Source organism: Nipponia nippon, unplaced genomic scaffold (genome assembly GCF_047370975.1).
Source record: "Nipponia nippon isolate SJK-2023a ecotype South Korea unplaced genomic scaffold, ASM4737097v1 scaffold_14, whole genome shotgun sequence".
Classification (NCBI taxonomy): Eukaryota; Metazoa; Chordata; class Aves; order Pelecaniformes; family Threskiornithidae; genus Nipponia; species Nipponia nippon.
In genome coordinates this window covers 130,486-146,665 of record NW_028262330.1, presented here as the reverse complement: position 1 = coordinate 146,665, position 16,180 = coordinate 130,486, and the positions used below count along the sequence as shown (strand labels likewise).

Genomic DNA, 16,180 nt, shown 5'->3' with positions numbered 1-16,180 from the left:
TAGAATGCAAAAACAGCATGTGAGAAGAGATGATCCCTTGCCACATCTCACAAACCTGCATGCCTGCAGGAAGGCAGAATATCCCCTATAGAGCAGCACGCAAAGGAAACAGATTGCAAAAATCCCATTATACAGCACTGAGTAGAAGTGCCAGCAAGCCACCCCCTGCTGCTGCTGTCCTTGCATCCCACACAGCACCTGGAGGGACAAAGTTGCTGTGTAGGTGATAAGAGAGACAAATCTTTTCTGACAGCCTGATAGCAGGCTAAGGCCACTCAAACCTGAAAATGACTGTCAGAGAACAGGCTGGTGGTGGGATATCCAGTATCAGCCGAACCTTGCATTCATTTCTGAGATAGAAGGTGCTAAATAGCACTTCTTCCATTAAGGACTGTGTGCTCTCACATTTTAAAGCTGATAACTGAAGGATATAGATAGAATAACTTCACGTCAATGGGGAAGTGGTTTTCTACAAATCACTACCTTGCCCAACTATTCACCATTTCTTGCCATTCATGAGCTAGAGAACATCAAGTGAAACTACAATGCAGCAGGTTTTAAACAGACATGGAAATACTTTCTACCCACAATTGCGTAATTAAACCGGGGAACGGTCTGCCCCAGCATGATGTGGCCAAAAGCCAGTAAGGAGCCAACACTGCCCATGTCCACATCTCCCCCTTTCTGATGATCACCGTACGCAGTGATTATTTTTTTTCTCTCTTACTCTCGAAGATGCATAGAAGGAGATCATTATCAGCTCGACATGATTTCCTCAAGATCCTACAGCAGTAAATCCAGGAACAGCATGAACTTTATTAATACGAGATCTCCCAATTTTCATTCTTCACGAGTTGTTTCATATTAGTGATTTTCCTTTCCTCTCATAGAAGAGTCAGGGCAAGAATTGAAGACTACGGCTAGAGATAACAAGGCTCAAATCAGCTCCCATAATCACAGACAGACAAAAAGCTGTCAAGCTGTCCTGTGCATAGCTATAACACACAATCTATAAGCAGTAGGAATGCATGCAGGCAAACCTGTTCAAATATCATCAGGAGCTAGAGCAAGTCTTTAATCACATGTACAATTCTGATTTCAGACTACTGGAGTTTGGATTCAGGCTGGCACAGAAGATTCAAGCAACAGCACAAGAAGAAGTGAAATTAGTGAGCTGGACAGGCACTGGGAGCAGCATAAGTGAAGGGCTAAGGAAGCAATTCAGTCCTAAAATCAGGAGAAAAGAAAAGTATTGTTTGGAGAATAAATCACCTATAGTGGTAAACAAGTATTTCCAATATTGCCAAAAGTTATAAATCTTCATTTGCAATGAACCTATGAGTCATATCTGAGAGCATTTATGCAAAATTATGCTGCAGCTGCTGTGTCAGGGTCCTCCTTACTACACACCAGAGAATGCAGAAAGGAGCAAGTCCCTACCTTGTGCCAGATAGCGTTTTGTGCCTTCTGCTGCAACAAACTCCTACTGAAGTTCTTCCACAGCTTGGGGATTCATAACACCTCCATCCTTTGTAGATTCCTGCAAGCCTAGTAAAATCCTGGACTCGCATCTTCTTTCCCTCAGTGAGTCCTCTCACTGGGTTTTCCTCAACTGCTGTTTATTTTTACAAACCTTGCATTTCTGAAATTTTTGTTCGCTTTAGCTGACATTGGCCAAGGCACTAAAAATTTACAGGAGGAACTGTCAGAAAGGCTGATGTACACAGAACCATAAGAGGTTCATTTTCTTATGAAAAAAGGCTAAAATGTGCCATTTATCTGGCAGTTGTGAGGATGTGTCATTTCCAGGAGGAGATACACAATTAATGATCAGAACACTTTGATATTCTACATTCTGGTTCTTTCCCTTCTGGGCTGCAAGTCTGGATAGCTTCAGACAGAGAAAGTGAAAATAAGTAATCTGTCATAGGTATGCTGCCTCCTGCCTGTGCCAACAGCCTGGGAGCATCTGCTGCCAGAGGAATTTTATTAATTTTAGGAATCAGAATCCCTAAACTTCTTCCAGAATACACAAATCTATTTTGTACCACTTCTCACTGAGAAGTCTTCCCCTCATCCCCCCATTCCAGCTGTAAATTTAAGGTTGTAGTTATAGTGGGACTGTCAGCAATAGCGAAACACAGGCTGTGTTGGACCATCTTCAAACTTAAAAGAACTAAAAAAAAAAAAAAAAAATGGCCAATACCACCCCATAGCCTCTAGTAAGATATTTTGGTACTAAAACATCATAAGAACAAAAATCATACTAAAAGCAACTCATGCCAAGGAAGCATGGGAATTTGTTGCCTCATTTATTATGAATAGTGAATACATATACAGCATCCGTGATACGCATCTGTGTCAGTAGCAACAGGAGGAGTTAAGGGGAATCAGCAATTTCTGCAAAAACTGATGTCTTATTAGATGAGGAATATGCAAAGGGATTGCAAGGCACTTTACATGCTTGGACAAGTGTTATTCCCATACCCCAGTGCTCTTGCTTGGTTTTGGCCTACCCTAAACCAGGCTGAGTAAGTCTTTAGCCAGAGCCCGTACTGAAGTTTTCCAGGGGAAAAGCATTGGCACCACAATAGCACACTGAGATTCTGGGGTTTCTGCGCAGAAAGAGATGGAGTACTTTTCCTCCAGTTCCAGAGTGAATTCTAACACAGGAGTGAAGCACTGAACTGAGATCCCTCCAGAATGGTGTAATTTTTCAAACATGTTTTGTTCCCCAAACACGAGTCCAAAACTAGTGGAAGAGAGAAAAAGCAGATGAACTTAAAAGAAAATAAAAAGAACCTAAGGCACAGATCCTACTCTCCACAGGAACAAAGGGATGAGGGAAAGGACAGCTCTGCACGCTGCAGTAGATGAAGGCAATCAGTTTCTTCAGGTATGAAAAGCAAAGCTGGCCCAGTGCAAATTCCACAGGCTCTTCACACAAATTTCAAAGCATTCAGAAAAGTAGTTTTAGCAAAATATGTGCTTATTGACTTTGGTATTTATAGTTCCTTTCTCTGGCCAGAGAATCTGGCCTTAATGGTATCCTATCAGAGCTCCTCAAACTGCAACACGGACACCCACTAATATTTAAGTGACAATCTAATTATGTAGTTAATGAAAACAGCCAGCTTTCACCATTTCACTATATGCCTTAAGTTTGATGGCTATTCTGAAATGTCTATTAAAATGAGGAATTTCTAAATGTCAGTGCTGCACATCTTCTGATGACAACCCTTTAAATTTGAACTGGCCAAAATACAGACTTTCAGGCTTAGTCAACTTCTATTCATTCTCCTGAACTGGCAAAAGAAAGAAAGAAAAAGGAAAAAAAGGACAAAATAAAGTTACAGCTTCTTGCAATATTTTAACTTTCCTAGAAGGAGATTTACTTTGAAATTTCCTGCTGGCACATCAGATCAAAATTATGTTGTCTAAACTAATTACTCTGAAAAATTCCCACAGAGAGCTCTGAAAGAAATCTATGTTCCTGCAAAATACTTGGATTTTTCTGAGCAAGCATTTCCTGAGAGAAAGCAGTTTCTTCAGACAATTTTCAATCAGATTTTGAGATTTTTCAAATTTGCCACCTATAAACAAGAATGCAAAAATCTCTAGACACTTTTTTTTTTTTACATTTGGGCAAGCAGTGACATATACCAAACTTTCTTCCCGTACTGATCCTGTCACTGTATTAAAAGCTGCTGTACAGTGACAAGAATAATCCAAGCAAGTCTGAAGTGTCAATTAGAAGTAAACTGAATAAGATTTCTCAGGAGAACAAAACTGTTAAATCTACTCCTCCATTTATTAAAAATCAGATTAAAGCCAATGATATCAGAGTATAATTTCTGTCTTCATTCACCCTATTTATCTGATCAGTAAAGAGACAATTTAACACATTTCCCAGGAATCTTGCTGCCTGGAATGGGAATACAAGAAGTCATTTTGATTCTTTCAGCTATTAAAAAAAGAATATGTCCATCAAAAATGGTCCATTAGGTCAGAGGGAGAATTGGATTTAAGAGATTATCAGCATATTAGCATATTATGCTTGTTATGCTTGTGGTATTCCCACTACAATAACCAGTATTTTCAATAAATTAATAGTGAGAATTACACGTCACTTCAATTATTCATACAGTTAATTTCATGCTGAGGAAAGTTGCCCTATAGCACATCCTAGTGAAAGACTAGTGAGTGTAAACAACCACGGTCTCCACAGAGGTGCAACCTTGCCCCAAATCCACCTTATATCCTCAGAAGAGCCAAGGACCTGGCCCAATGCAGCCCAAAGCCTGAAATTTAGTTCTTGGCCTCATCTGCATTAGAAAAAGCTTTCCTACTGCTCCTTTAAATATACAGCAATGTCTCATCCTGCAGAGACAGCATATAGCAGTAACTGATGACTTATACCAGCATGCCAAATAAAATCTGTCAGGCTCACAAAATTATTTTTGCCACTGCAGCCACAGGCACAGGGAGGGTTTGCTAACCTTCAGCTGGTACTGAGATCCTCTGCTCTTCCAGCTCCTAACAGACATACTTACACCAACAAACTTTACTCCTAGTAAAGTTAGCATGCTTCTGGCATGACTTTTCACCCCCGCCTTCAAGATTTCCTACCAGAACAACCCTACCATCAGCATATCCATCTTGAACCCTTCTTGCCCTCAATAAATAAAGCCAGAGAGAATCACATCTTTGCAGGTTGCTATAGATGCACTGCTGACAGCAACCTTTCTCAGGTAGGTTCTCTCATTACTCCAAGATGATAAAAAGAGAAGAAGGGACAATGAGAAATCAAGCAATTCCTTGTTGGTTTTCCCCAATTACTGTGATAACTGCTAGAGTGGAAAGATTAAAAACAAGTATTCCTGTTCCATCACAATACATGCTCCTCCCCCCAAAAAATCCCCACTTTGATGATCATGTAACATTTGTTGATACCGATGTCTAGAAACATAACACCCCATATCCACTTCCAAAATATCTGTTTAAATTCGAAGCAGAACACACACACAGTTGCACACAGATGTCAAGGACAGAGAATTAAAAAAAAAAAAATCTAAGCAAATTAAAGATCATTACACTTTCAGATGCGTCAGTGGTGGTGACCACACAGGGTACTAGTTCATCTATCTACGTGCACCACTGTTCAATGATAGCGCAGAGCTCTCTGCAGACCTCCAAAGTAATTAACTTGGGCTCTTATGCATGAAAATATGCATCATATTTCTTTAAAAATTTCATAAGGAGCTATAACCTAAAATGGACCACATTTCTCAGCAACTGGCACCCTCTTTTGCTGACAGGGAAAAAACATAATCAGTGCTAACATTTTATTTCTGAAACACGGCTTCTATTGTCATCACATTTTGACTCACCAGCACATAGTATCAGCCTGTAGTTGGCAGTTTTAATTTCCCGCTAATGCAAACACATGGCCCTGTTCCAAGCCCTCAACTTGTCTAACAATATAACACGTGACGTGTCATAAGCTTACATTTCAATTAAATAAATAGCCCAGATTCTCTGCTTTCAAGAGCCACAAACAAAGCAATATCCCTGAGCTAAGTTCTTAGTTTTGTCACACTGAAAGTTAAGGCAAAATCCAAAATGGTGATTTTACAAATTCCATTTTATTGCTCTCTTTTTAAAGATATATGACAGACAGAAGAAACACAAATCCAGAAGATGTTCAGGATGCTCGCAAAACTGCTGCATCAACACGTTTACTTACATGCCACTGTCACTGGTACAACAATATTGCAGGTCCTGTATTTTAATTGCAACAGAAAAAAAATGCCCTAAATTCATCAGCCCAGTAGAACTAATTTGCAGCAACAGCTGCCAGCAGCTTTTTCACTGCACCAATCAGGTACCGACACCACTTCTCCATATGAGGAGCTCACTGTGCTAAAGGTTAATTTTTAAAACAACTGGCTAAATTACTATAAATTATATGTTAACATCACCAGCATAAAGGCCTAATCCCTCAAAGCCTGGTCTAGTTAGCACAGACAGAGAGCACAGAGAAGGTCAGGGTGGACAAGAGAAAGGAGGGACCAGGTTTCTGCATCAGTCAGATGCTCAAGTTGCTTTTATGCTTCCAGATACTATCTGCTGCGTTTCCCATGACACTCAGGTGTCCTCTGCAAGGACAGGGGATCAGGAGCAGCTTTCACTCACCAGTGGCTGCTGCTTGGTGGGCTGCATCCACCAGGAAGGTGTCCTTCCTCTGTTGTCCTTTTTCCACCATCACAGCGCCAGCCAGTGGGACGGCATCTAGCTTGACATCTCCCTTGAGTTTTGGGAGACTCCTCACAGGCTGCAATTAAAAATGGGTTGACATGAAGCTTTTTGCACCACCTAGAAGTTTGAAGTTTGTAACCAGTCCCCCAGGAAAGCTTTCTGCTGTGCTAAGGCAGATATTTCCCACTTGGTGCTGCTAGGAGGCTTTTCTTGCTTTTAAATTGCTAGGCATGAGTTGTGGGAGGGAATGCAAGATCTATGCAAGAGAGGCTCTTTGGTTCTAGCTTTGTACATCACGCAACACTTTGCAGTCCTTGTTTGTGACAACGTCTCCAAATTGTATGGTGGGGCAGGGACAACAGGTTAAAGACAGGCTGATACCTTTGTAACCACACTTCAAGCTCTAGTCTGGCCTTTGGTGACATGGCCCTGGGAGAAAGTCTCCTATTTTCTATCTCAGTATTATTTTCTGCAAAACAAATAATGTCATTGCAGAAAAGGAAATATTCATGCTCATATATCAAAAGGCAGTGCATCGAGATGAAGGACTTTTCATACTGCCTTGCAACCCACAACTCCTCTGTGCCTACAAGCTGCTTGAAAATGTCACTCCAGCAACCCAGAAAGCATTAAAAAAAAAAAAAAACAACATCAGTTAATGTTCTTCCTAACGGTCTATACAAATCTGGAAAGATCTGGAAGGTTGAGCTTTTTAATCAGAATACACTGGAGGGCCAAGAGATAGGATTACACCTTCAAATACCAAGAAAATTAAGATTTTCTTCACCCTTTTTTCTTTCCCTCTGGAATTCTCTCTCTAAGAGTTCAAGCAGTTAAGGAGGTAAACTTTTTGTCCTCAAAAAAGGATGGAGTGATATTTAATCAGTAAAAGACTATCTTTACTGTAGATTGATTCCACCTATTGATTTTTAAAAATTAAAATCTATTTCACTGGAGATCTGTATGCAGTCTAAAACCACTTTCTCCATCAGTTACTTAACACAATGCACAGGGATAGAATAACACCACTTTGAAAGGTCTGCAAGCTGTGAGCTTGTACTTGGTTTTGCTGGGATTGCAAAGCTGCCAGAGACCAACCATTGCGTCTGAGGAGCAACATGGATGATGCTTGTTCACGTATATTGAATAATCCAGTTATCTGGGAATCAGCTGCGCTGTGTTGGCTTATTCACCTGTTCTGTTTAAAAATGCAAAGGACACAGGACTTAAGTGTCATTTCATGTGCTGCCACCAGATCAGCTCAAGAATCATTTCCCATCTTCTGAAAGATCCCACCACCTCTCTGCCATCATGGTCACGCTAGGGTTTGACACAGAAACAGAGCAGTTAGATATGCACTCACATAGGAACACCCTGCATGCTGGTCACTGAGCATTGCATCACATAAATACATTCTTTGTGTTTAACGACACCTGCAAGGGAAAAAACTAGGAGCAAAAGAGGAGGCGGGTACCCCTTTGTATTCACAGTAGTGTTGTAAGACGACAGGCATGTGAGACTCCTGCAATCTAAGAAAGGATTTTGTGGCCCAAAAGAGGCGACAGTCATTCCAGGGAGGAAGAGGAAGACACAGACAGTGCGGGAGGAAGCCACCAAGAGAGAAGAGGTGTTTCCTTAAAGCTATGATTATCATTTTTTCTACTTTCTAATCCTTCTCTCCAAATAATATTTTGGCTTTTAATGAGTTGTCTGGCTTTTGCCAATAACCCCCTGAAACAAGTAGGCGTGTTGGGATTTAATAGCCTAATTTAATATGTGAGGGGCAATTTCCAAATGCTCTTCCAGGAGAGGGAGGTTAAAACACTGCTAGCCCTGTAATAAAAACAACCTGCTATCAGCTCAGATTGGATTTGGTCTTCAGAGCAGACTCCAAAAGAGGTGAGACTTTGTACCCCTTTAATCATAGAATCGTCAAGGTTAGAAAAGACCCTTAAGACCATCGAGTCCAACCGTCAGCCTATCACTGCCAAGTCCCTCTATACCATGTCTTCAAGCACCGTATCTATCCGTTCTTTAAATACCTCCAGGGATGGAGACTCAACCACTTCCCTGGGCAGCCTGTTCCAATGCTTGACCATCCTCTCGGTGAAGAAGTTTTTCCTAATATCTAACCTAAACTTCTCCTGGCACAGCTTGAGGCAGTTTCCTCTCATTCTATCACTCGTTACTAGGGAGAAGAGACCGACCCCCACCTCGCTACAACCTCCTTTCAGGTAGTTGTAGAGAGCAATAGAGGTCTCCCCTCAGCCTCCTCTTCTCCAGACTAACCAACCTCAGCTCCCTCAGCTGCTCCTCATAAGACATGTGCTCTAGACCCTTCACCAGCTTTGTTGCCCTTCTCTGGACATGCTCCAGCACCTCAATGTCCTTCTTGGAGTGAGGGGCCCAAAACTGAACGCAGGATTCGAGGTGTGGCCTCACCAGTGCTGAGTACAGGGGCACTGTCACCTCCCTGGTCCTGCTGGCCACACTGTTCTTGATACAGGCCAGGATGCCATTGGCCCTCTTGGCCACCTGGGCACGCTGCTGGCTCATGTTCAGGCGGCTGTCAACCAACACCCCCAGGTCCTTTTCTGCCAGGCAGCTCTCCAGCCACTCTTCCCCAAGCCTGTAGCGTTGCATGGGGTTGTTCTGACCAAAGCGCAGGACCTGGCACTTAGCCTTGTTGAATCTCATGCAGTTGGCCCTGGCCCATCGGTCCAGCCTGTCCAGGTTCCTCTGTAGGGCCTTCCTACCCTCCAGCAAATCGACACTTCCACCCAACTTGGTGTCATCTGCAAACTTACTGAGGGTGCACTCGATCCCCTCCTCCAGATCATCAATGAAGATATTGAACAGGACTGGCCCCAGTACTGAGCCCTGGGGAACACCACTCGTGACTGGCTGCCAACTGGATTTGACTCCATTCACCACCACTCTCTGGGCTCGGCCGTCCAGCCAGTTTTTAACCCAGTGTAGAGTGCACCCATCCAAGCCGTGTGCAGCCAGCTTCTCCAGGAGAATGCTGTGGGAGACAGTGTCAAAGGCCTTACTAAAGTCCAAGTAGACAACATCCACAGCCTTCCCCTCATCCACTAAGCGGGTCACCTTGTCATAGAAGGAGACCAGGTTAGTGAAACAGGATCTCCCTTTCATAAATCCATGCTGGCTGGGCCTGATCCCTCAGTTGTCCCGCACTTGCTGCATAATGGCACTCAAGATGATGTGCTCCATGACCTTCCCCGGCACCGAGGTCAGGCTGACAGGTCTGTAGTTCCCAGGATCCTCCTTCCGACCCTTCTTGTAGGGGGGCGTCATGTTTGCTAGCTTCCAGTCATCTGGGACCTCTCCGGTTGACCAGGACTGCTGATAAATAATGGAGAGTGGCTTGGCCAGTTCCTCTGCCAGCTCCCTCATTATCCTCGGGTGGATCCCATCTGGGCCCACGGACTTGTGCACATCCAGGTGGAGGAGCAGGTCGGTGACTGCCACCTCTTCAACAACTGGGACTTCACACTGTGTCCTATCTCCGTCTCCCAGCTCAGGGGCCTGAAAAACCCGAGGATGACTAGCTTGACTATTAAAGACTGAGGCAAAGAAGGCATTAAGTACCTCTGCCTTCTCCTCATCCTTCGTGGCAAGGTTACCTTCTGTATCCAACAAAGGAGGGAGATTCTCCCTGGCCCTCCTTTTGTCATTGACATATTTATAAAAATTTTTTGTTGTCTTTAACAACATATCTCCCTCTCTTGTCATCAACACAAAACAACAAAAAGTAATTTCAAAATATTTTTTCTTTCCTTCCAAAACAAATTTCTTTCTCAAAGCATTTCAAGTGTCAAAAGACATCACAACCCAACAGGCTGGTTTCAGAGCTTTTACTACAAGCTTTTTATGCCCGTTTGCAGCCAGTGCTCTGGAAACCTGCAGTGACTGAGAGATTGGCTCCCAAGACCCAAGGTCTAAAATTCTCCAATTCAGACCATGACAGAGCTGCTTTATCTAATAACAAGCAACTACAAACTACAGCTTAGCTGTCTAGGGGCAGTTTGGCACAAAACCTTAGCAAGCTTTTACCTAGCTTCCACTGCTCCTTTACTGCATCAGTAACAATTTAAAAACACCCATGTTTTACAGTTTAAACATTAACATTTCTAGGGTTCAGAAGGTCATGGTAAGGCTCTAGTGCATGATGCTTTCATACCTCAGCTAAAAATAATCTTATAATTAATTAACTTTAGTCAAAATGAAGAACTTAACCATTATCTCTAATGTTTTACTCCATAAAATCATAGTTGTACCATAGAAACATTTATATACTGAAGACAGTGGTTGACTTTTTTTAATGCCCAGACATTTTTCCATCAGAAAGACATGGTTTTAGTAAAATAAACATTTTTATATGGAAAATACCATTTTAAAGGATACTAAAGCTATATTTTTAATAAATTAACCTTCATGGAAAACTGAACAAACTTCTGCTTTTAATCTGAGAACATATGCACTCCCTTGGGGAAAAGGGAAGAAACTTAAAAGGTGAAAGGAAACAAAGTCCAGAGAAGAAAAATAGAAAACTCAATATTTGCATTGCTAAAGTGGCACTGGGAATTTATAACAAGCATGCTTTTGTTTAGGAACTGCTCTGGGAAGCACAGAAGGTGGAAGCGGTTAGTCTAAGTTCACACAGTAAGTCAGAGGATCAAAACCCAGGAAGGCTCAGCTCCGACCATTCATAGATCCAGCAACAGCTACCAGAAGGAACCGGCTTCAGAACAACAAAGGTTTGAAGCCAAAAGTGGTTTCGCTGTGCAGGACTGTTTCACATCAAAACTTGTAGTCACAGGCTCTGTCATAGTAGTGGTATCACACACGTTCCCCCAGCTGTAAACACTCATTCAGTTGTGCAAGTTGGGAGAAAAATTTTAAGATGGTTTTAAACCCCAAAATGAAAGGTGAGGGTGCAAAGTGCATCAATACCAGCCTTTAGTCCACATAGACTCCTTAATGCTCAGAGGCAACAATACAGAAAATATTCAGACCTGGGCTGCAGTTTCTTCTTACTCGTTTATTTGAGGGTTCTTGTATGCTGGGTATCATTATTGAGCTTGGTTAATGAAGAGTCAAGCCTTTGGCTCCACACTAGACTGCACTTTTAAGATTGTTCATGGGAACAGTCTGCTTCAAAGTAGGGATGCACTTTGAAAAGCACCAGAATGCAAAGCGTCTCTCCAGGCTGCCTTTGTTTATCACCTCTCATGGGCTCCAGAACATACTGGCTAAGTCAACAAGAGAGAGTTACAAGTAACAACCTTTTTCTTTCAGCTCTGACATCTTTGTGACGTCTGTAACCCAAGCTCAGTCCTCCCTTGCTCCTAGAGTAAGACTGCAAGAGGGACAAGACAGATGTGGTCTTAAATACACCTTAACCCATGTTAAAATTCAACCTTGTGAGGTCAAAGTTACTCCCAGTGAGAATAATCAGCCAGATTTCCTTAATTTGCAAGCCAGGCAATTAGAAGATGATTCGTGTTTGTACACAGCGAAACAGTAGAAGCAGTTGAGCACAACTATTGGGCTATGATCACACTTTCCAATGCAAAACCACACCAGTTTCTAGATGATGATGATTCTTCCGTTCATGAGAGCTCATTCATCCCACATGGCAGTGTTGAGAATAGCTGTGAATCTTGATACTTCTCCCAGAAATTACTACACTTACAAAAGAGCATGCTGAAGTGAAAGTATATCATATTCTTCCTTTTTCTTAGGATTCCTTTCTGGCTCATCCCTTCCAGGACAAAGTCTCAAAAAATCCAAGAATTTCTGACATTGCTCATTTTCTAGCCCTGCCCTCAGGTTCCTGATGAGGGTTTCATTACAAGCTCTGTCCTTCCAGTTTTACTTCTGAAGTTTAATGAATTTGAATGGAGGTGTTTAAATGCACAATTTTTGGAAGGGGTGGAGGGGAAGAAAACAAAATAGAGAGTCTTCTGCTCTGCCATTCCGTTTCATTCGAAGACACTTTGCAAGAGACAATGAATTTTGAATATCAGTAAGATTGCATAATCCAGCCACCCACTATCAGGCTGCTTAGCACAAATTTAGCTATATTTTTCCCTTGCCAAACTGTTCCTGCAGCAGGCCCCTTACTTGGCAGAAACACTGCTGCTATTCTGGCTGTAGAACACATTTAAGGGGAACACTTAGTTCCACTGTGTTGACTTTATTCTCGGCAAACTCTTTCTTCCTGCTCATGGTGCTCCCTACTCCGGAAACAGACACCGACATCAAAGCAGCCCCAGCCTCAGTGCTGGCTCATGTGTCATCCAACTCCACAGCTCCACCACACCATCTTTTCTAGGGAGTCTTGAACAAGTGTCAGAGTTCTGTTGATAGAACTACCTATCCTGAAATAACTCATCCCAATGGGCAGCATGAAAAATGCTCAGCACAGAACTCATTTTTACAGGCTGATCTCCAACCCAAACTTGGGTTTCTTTACAACTGTGACAAAGTCACGTGTCTGCCTCAGTTCCCTCATACAAACCACACCTAATAAAAATCCCTATGAAAGAGACTGCTGGACAGAATTACCACAGAGTTTCTCTCCCCCTCCCCTCCCCTTAGGTCATCAGGCCTGGAGACTGCTGTAACAACCTACTCTTCTTCTTGTCCAAGTTATCGTCATCTCAGCCACCATTGAGAGGTGGCTAAAGAGGCAGTGGGAGATGTTTTGAACCCAGACCTCTGAAAGGGACAGAACCAGGATTTGGGTTTGTTTTGGTTTGTTTTTTTTTTTTGTTGTTGTTGTGTGGTTTTTTGGTTTTGTTTTTGTTAGTTTGTTTTTTTAATTTGTGAGAAGTACCCACTAATTCCATCTAGGAATCAGTGAAGTTGCTTATTATTCCTAAAACAAAGCTAGAAGGTAAAAGCTTGAATACCTAAGTGCTAGTACCAGGTTGCAGGCCTTTAAAATGTCCAGCAGAAAAGTACAGTCAAGTACTCCACTCCCAAACTCAGAGCTCTTTTATAAGACAAAAACTTGCATTGAAATGAAAGAAACAGATGTGCATTGCCACAGAAAAATGGAATAACACAACTTGTAACATTATTGGTGGTTAAATCTAACTTTGCCTTAAAATGATTAACCTTTTTATAGCTTGCTTTGTGGCTGAGCACTTTCTTTTCCACACAATGTTCTTCTGAATAGAAAAGCACTCTCAAGTGAATTTAGCCTAATGAGAGAAGACCACAATGACACTTAAAACCATCTATTTATCTTTTGAAAACAAATAGCATAAGTACACTCTCCATACTCACAATTTTGCTTCAAGTTTGTTCTCTATGATGAATTTAATCCCAGGCCAGTTCCATTAGCTTCGACTTTGGTGGTTTTATATTGTGCTTGGTTGGTCTCTGGGAATCGGTTTGAGATCTACCAACAGCTTGCACCCCAGTTCCATGGGACAGTAATTAACTCAGGGTTAATATCAGCTGGGTTCACAAATGAACAAGTGATTCAAAGGTTAAAGGCTCCACATCAATTCTCTTGATATATCCACACACAGAGTCTGCCTTAAAGTAATTTGCAGTGATTAATACATGTTACAAGCTGGCAGAACCCAATACAGGCACGTGCCAGAATTATGCTTTGATGGGGGAGAGAATGACACTGGTGCCAGGGAGATACCTGCATGCTTGACATGTATAAAAATATAACTCTGTTACTACATCACCACTACATTTGCTGAGCCTGGCAGAATGCAAACAGGCAGCCTAATGTCTCTAAGCCAAAAACCTACTGAGGATGCAGAATTTTGTTTGGCTTCTACAGCAATCAACTATTTTAACACCATAATCATTTTTACATTTGTATTATTTACGTGAACATTATACTTGTTGCTGCTCCTGAATCTACCATCCAGACTGGGTATTGTTGAGGGCTATCTAAATTGAACTTTTAGTAAAATGGCATTTTTTCTTGTTAATATACAGCAATAAATCTTGCTGTTAGGAATAGCAAATTTGTATTTCTCTGTTGAGAAATAACATGATCAGGAGACCAAATAACACCAAACTGAATATCTAGCCTTCATATTCCTAGTTATTAGGAAAAAAGAAGAGATGCAGTAACTTTAAAGGAAGCACAGAGCCATTCTGCCAAACAAATGTCTTGACTTGAAAAATTAGAATAATTACTAGTACTCTCTTACCTTGTTGATGAAGTCTCAAGTGAGCTTCAGACCTAAATTGTCCTATAAATGCAGCACAGCTTGAGCTCAGGCAAGCACCTTAGGAAAACACTTGAGAAGTGCTTGAACTTCGTTTCATTACTTATCACTGAGGATGATTTGGGTTGATTGGTTTCTGAATGAAACCAAATGAGCTGAAATCACCCATTTAAGGTATCACTAGTTCCAGAAATTAAAGGTAAAGACCCTGAAAATCAGTGAGCCTGATTCCTAAAAGTGAGGATGAACTAAGTAAGCAGAAGAGTGGGAAGTAAAACTGTAACTATCCTAATGCTGGAACCCTTACATGGTGCAACAAGTAAATAGAGAAGTTACAGGCACTTTAAAAAGGTAATAGTTTAGCAAAGCATGAGTGTACATATTCCTAATAAGTTTCAGCCCAGTTCTGGGTTGTATGGAGTTTGGGGACATTTCTAGTGAGACCAAATGCATCAGGGCTTAGTAACTACTGAAACTACATGAAAGAAGTATTAAAGAAATGTCCATATACACAACAGAGGCTGCAGGAAAACCCTTAATTCTGTCACTACCTAACTTTTGACTTGGGAACTCACAGAATTCATGTAAAACAGATTTTTGCTACATTATTTCTTAACTTTAAAAAAAAAAAAAAGACAAAGTAGAGTGGAGAATAATTAGGCAATCCACCACAGGGACCCCCATACCGGCTGTCTGCAGGACCCAGCCCCTCCCATCCCAAGCCAGGGAAGTTCTGGTTAAAGCCCAGGATTAACCACATCTCTGAAGGCAGTCATCAGCTGTCATCCTTGCATGCATCAGCCAGCCAAGGGGAACAGGGGAGGCTCCTCTCCAGAGGGTTTTGTAGCTGGTTATGGACCAGTGCCAAAGGCAGGGATTCTGGAGTCCTGGATTAGGCGCCAGACACTGGGGGTGAACATGCCTCAGGATCCGCAAACCCTTTTTGGGAATTGTTGGGGTAGGCACTAAAGCTGCCCCAGACCTTGTTACCCCATTCCTAACTGCACAGCATGCCAGTTCTTAATTACCTCCCTCATTCCTCTTGCTCTTCCTCCATGTGCCCTGATCCCCAGCACCTCAGCTGGCTTTGCCCTCCTTTCTGTTGGGGATGGCAGAGGAGCACCAAGAGCCCAACATCGCATGCTCCCAGGGAGCGAGGTTAGGTGATTTGCAGAAATTCCCGAGTGGATGTTTCAGCCCTAATCCTGTCCTAACCTCAATGCAGGCAAAACCTTCCTGGTGTGTATGATGGAGGTGTCCAGCGTGGTGGAGGCCAGCATAAGTGAGTGGGCACAGGAACAGGGATGCACCTTCCATATTGCAGGGTGTCCTGGCCAAATCCTGCCCAGCCAAACCAACTCTTTAATTAGCCTGTTTCTTCATGGAGGAAACAGCTTCCAAGGCAAAACACAATCAAAAGCAAACACCCAGCATGGCAAAAGTCTGGAAAAGACTCCCGCAAGCCAAAACCCAGATCTCGTGGGAAGTGCTGAGCAGTCTCAACCATCTCACCTCCTGCTTCACTACTTCCACAACTTCATCGTGCCACTGCCCTCTGGTACCTCAGATGTCCTTAGGCACAGGAGGACGTATGCTGTCCTCCGTGAGTACAACCACTGCTGTGCAAGCCTGCCTGCTGTAAGGGTGACCAGTGACACCTTCACTTCACTGCCCTGCTTGGCTGCACACTA

General features: G+C 42.4%; 1 long non-coding RNA gene across 3 annotated transcripts in view; it reads right to left on the bottom strand.

Annotated features, from left to right (window-relative positions):
* Positions 1 to 14,547, bottom strand: part of LOC148056376 (uncharacterized) — a 75,903-nt gene extending 61,356 nt beyond the window's left edge. For 2 of the 3 annotated variants that reach the window (XR_015703228.1, XR_015703229.1), the window contains exons 1-2: positions 13,579 to 13,729; positions 6,196 to 6,334 (exon numbers count right to left, since the gene is read on the bottom strand). This is a non-coding gene — a long non-coding RNA (uncharacterized LOC148056376). Of the gene's footprint in view, positions 1 to 6,195; positions 6,335 to 13,578; positions 13,730 to 14,471 lie in introns of those variants that run through there. The other variant, XR_015703230.1, reaches the window with a different exon arrangement.
* Between the last annotated feature and the right edge of the window lie 1,633 nt (positions 14,548 to 16,180).